Source organism: Macrobrachium nipponense, chromosome 38 (genome assembly GCF_015104395.2).
Source record: "Macrobrachium nipponense isolate FS-2020 chromosome 38, ASM1510439v2, whole genome shotgun sequence".
Lineage (NCBI taxonomy): Eukaryota > Metazoa > Arthropoda > Malacostraca > Decapoda > Palaemonidae > Macrobrachium > Macrobrachium nipponense.
Window position 1 is genome coordinate 23415434 of NC_061098.1, and position 5000 is coordinate 23420433.

At 34.0% G+C, this 5000-nt stretch overlaps 1 protein-coding gene across 1 annotated transcript in view; it reads right to left on the minus strand.

The window, feature by feature from the left end:
• Nucleotides 1-5000, minus strand: part of LOC135209705 (uncharacterized) — a 122919-nt gene that overhangs the window by 50193 nt on the left and 67726 nt on the right. The window lies entirely within an intron of this gene.

The window sequence follows — 5000 nt, forward strand, 5'->3', positions numbered from 1 at the left end:
CAGAGAGGGAGAGAGAGAAAGAGAGAGACAGACCGACAGACTGACAGAGAGAGAGAGATTATCTACCCATATAAATAAAACGAAGTTAAACAGAATAGTTTAAAATCTATGGTACCGACACTTACCACTTTTAAAACATTGATAGTTTATGTAATACAGAACACTATTCTACAAAAGAAAAAAAAGTATTTTCAATCACAGTTCTTTAAATAGTGTTATCATTATCTTCCGCCTAAATTTAGATGACCCAGAAAGACTGATTCTGGCTTATATGGCAGCAATAACCATTATGATATGTTCTTATTTGTCATTTTATTCATACCAGCATCAAGTACCTGACGTGCAAAGTCACGCGCATTTCCATACACGATACGAGACGCATCCCAGCTTAAGCTTTAGTTGGTAATATTCACATTATTAAAAATGGGAAACCCTTTGATGTCGATATCGATCGTTGGTGTGCATCCAGCTCTTTGCAATAAATGCACACCCTAATATTTTGGGGTTCTTTTTCCTCCTGTGAATACTTGTGACAGAGGTTCCGATAATATTTCAGTGGCTTAGAGTAAAATGATGGTTTACGTCTAAAGTTTCACAATTCTTGAGGCTATCCAAGAAGAGGATTTTGTTTTCTTTACTTTTGTATGTTTATTGTGGCCCCTCACTGACAGCAGAAAGCGAGTTAAGTTCGCTATATCAACCGAGTTTATCATGAACTGCTTGGGGTATCTGAAGTAAGACAGTTGGTCACGAATTATTTACAATTATGGATACTTATATGTTAAGCACTAATCCTCAGGGAGCGTAGAAGTTTTGCTCGTCAGTCCAACATCGACTGAGACACCACAATAATGTAACGGATATTGAGATACTGAGAAAGTGGGGTTTCCAGATACTGTGAAACTGCAGTTTCTTGTTAGCCCTAATTTTTTTAGTACATCCAGGAATGGAATTCCGTTATTTTTTCCCCACGTCTGCTTAGATTTGAGTCCTCATCCAGGGGGTGTTAAATTTGGCAAAATTCATTCTAAGTCTTTAATTTCAAATGGTATACCTTTGTGAATGATAGTTTTTTTTTGTCTGTTATTTCCAAGAAAATAACCAAAATTCTCTCTTCGATTAAACTTCAAAATGAGTAGATATTTCTCTCATGTAAATATAGGAATTACGTTCTTATGATCTTGTCGATATGGAAGCCCATCCAGATACTATATTATTAGAATTAATAATCCAGAATGATTAGAGGCAGTTTCGCCTTGATCAGGTTGCTTGGAGAATGTCTAAATCCAAAAATGTGAATCTATTTTGGCCACTGACGTTTGGAAAGTATACAGAACGCCAATATTTTCAAATCTGCGATGTCAGTTTTATTTGATCAGAAAACGTATTTCAAACAAAAATAAAATTAGCATTTATCTCTTCAGTATTTTACTACAAAATGTTTACTCCATTTGAGAATATAGTACTGCCATTTACAGACAAACGCAGCACTAATAATATAGCTTTTGTTTGTTTGTTTGTTTGTATGGTGCTTTTATGTTGCATGGAACCAGTGGTTATTCAGCAACGGATCTAACGGCTTTACGTGACTTCCGAACCACGTCGAGAGTGAACTTCTATCACCAGAAATACACATCTCTAACTCCTCAATGGAATGGCCGAGAATCGAACCCGCGACCACCGAGGTGGAACGCAAACACCATATCAACCACGCCACTGAGGCGCTCTAATAATATAGCTTTGGTGACTGAAACAGAAATAATGGACGAATGTTTTACATATGAAAGTTCGAAAAAGAATACTCATTGTACAAGTCAGTGAGAAGGAGAAATCCCTTCTGGGGAGTTTAAGACAATAAACAAGAAAGTAAGATTTAGAGAGAGTGAATGAAAAGAAGGTTAATGGCTTGTCTAGAAACAAACAACCATGGCACCTGAAGGGTTTCTGGTTGCAGATGCATAGAGTCAATCGTGATAGTCAGATAAAATGGTGAGGTAATTCATATTATTCCCAATTGGAGAAGGAAACAGAGAATAGATGTGGTACCATTGTAATATTGATGAAGTAGACGACATATTGTTAAGGTCATGAGACAAACATTTTGCTGATTTTAAGTAATATGCAAATGAATGAGAACAGTAGAAGGTAAATGTAATATTTATTCCTTTTTTATGGAAATGTAAATATAAAAGAATACGAGAAATAAATAGGAACATCATTAGCTACAAATAAATGAAAGTTCTGATTTACGTTTGAGAAGAAAAAAAAAGAGGAAAATAACATGAAAATAAGGAACAAACAAATGACTTTCACCTGATGTGTTATGTGGAGAAAAATCCTTTTACATAAAAATATATTTCTAAATCACGAACAAAAACGAATCCATTGCCTTTGGCCTGAGGCGTTATGGTGAAACAAATCCTTTATATTTATAGACTATGAAAAAATGATAACTATCGACAGAAGCTAAACGCTTTCCGTGAGGAAAAAAAATTCAAAAAGAGTTTAAAATTATCCATCGAGAGCATTTAAGTATTGTTGGGATAAGCAAACACGAGGATGCTTAATATCTAATGCTGGTTATTGATGGCTCTAGTTTAGGATAATGAGGGAATTTCAGAATCAGTAAACAGAGAAAAAATACCAAGGGATTATGATCTAGAATTTCAAATTGGCTGCTGAGTATGATTCATTATGAGAAAGAAAGGCTTAGCGAGATACTGAGAGGAATCAGAATGTATTTGAATGAAAAGCATGGTATAGATTATTAACGCAATTAAACTTTATGATATATATATAAATATATATATGATTATATATATATACACGCATATATATATATATATAATATATATATATATATATATATATATATATATATATATATATGTACACACAAACATACACACATACATGCATACATACATACATACATACATATACATATATATATATATATATATATATATATATATATATATATATATATATATATATATATATATATATATATCCTGTTGCCTGTCCCTATGTATGTTTTAGAAATATATTATGACAGAGGGATATGTGACCCCACTTTCTCATACGAATTTTTACATAGCAAGAATTTAGTCCACTAATATACGAAACATATGCACACACAAGTATATAAGGAAAAGATGAGAGAGAGAGAGAGAGAGAGAGAGAGAGAGAGAGAGAGAGAGAGAGAGAGAGAGAGAGAGAGGATGGGGGAAACCAACCCACTTTTAAAATTCCATTTGTTAGGAGGGAAAACGCTTTCAGAGTTCATCTTGCCCCTAATCCCTGAAACTTTTTGTGCTTTAATGCAGGCAGAGGAAAACAAAAGTGAAGAAGAAAAAAAAAACAATCTTTTCTGCCTCTGGTGTTATGGGAAGGATTAGATTGTTGACAACAAGGGAAATTGCCATTTAAGGATCAGAGGGAATGTCAGGATGCAGGTCTTTTGCCTGGTGGGACCTGGCTGCTCATTTGCATACGAGATTTTTAGACTTGATTGCTGGGTCAGGCGGCCTTCATGTTTTCATGAGAGACATTCGTAGTTGTAGGGAGTTTGGGATATGTTCAGGCAGTCTCTACACTCACTCACTCACACACACATGCATAGACACGTTACCTTCTACGTAGAGGCTTTCTGTTTACGTGGATGTTTGTGCTCAGGTAACTGATATAAAAATTTAAAAAAAATTATTAGGAAATTTAGCAAAGCTCATTTACAATCATTAGTGAAATATGATTTTAAATTCTGTTACGTAGGCAGTCTTGGCTTAGTTAAGGCAAAGCAAACGATTTATGAAAAAAAAAATCAGCTTTATGGAACACGTACACACACACACACACACACACACACACACACACACACACACACACATATAGATATATATATATATATATATGTATATATGATACATATATACATGTACATACACACACGCACATAGATAATATAGAATATATATATATAATATATATATTATATATATAAGATACACACATGTAGACATATATATATATTAGATATTATATATTATAGTATTATAAATATATTATATATACACACACACACATATATAATATATATAATATACATATATATATATATTATATATATATATATATATGTTTGTGTGTATATATATATATATATATATATATATATATATATATATATATATATATATATATATTCTCACAGCTTACACAACACAAACAATCAGTAAGAAATATCTCTAGATAGCCGTGGATGTTGGTCCAAGCAAAGAATATTTTGCATGACAAACCGCAACGAAGCCAAACTCATTTCTAAGTGCATAAATTTCGTCAGTGTAAAAATACGAAACAAAGACTTTCCGAATCAGACGTCATCAGCCGCTAACACAAAAATCAATCAATGGAAAGACTGGAGTGAACCGATTAAAAAAGACAATCTACCCTCACGAGCTCTTCTTTGGCGAGTGTTTCATAGGATTCGTCCAACACTGTATGCGGTCGACTCAGACAGAAGACGAAGAACTTGGGTTTATTTTGACACAGCTTCAGAAAGTTATTTTAATCACCTTTCCTGATCCTGTCCAAGTCCTCCAAAGTCGTTTTGTTCTTCACCTGCGAGTGTTCTGTATGAATAATCTGGTCAACTACGTGTTTACCTGTTTCCACATTCAACAGTGATCAGGTTGGGAGTGTTTGAGTGTTATTAGTTTGAATATGAGTTAATGGTTAACCAGAGTGAATTGCGGTTAGTAATGGGTAGTTTCATATCATATATAAACACAGGCGGACAGACAGATAGACAGTCAGACAGGCACATATACATAAATCTGGGTCTGGGTCAAATTCCCGACAGCCATAATCCCTACACCCGTTATCCCGACAGCCACAATCCCGACAAGCTAAATTCACGACAGGCCAAAATCCCGAATTTCGAAAATCTAATAACTGCAAAGGAAGAGCAGTTACCAAACTTGTGAATGAAGAACATTTGC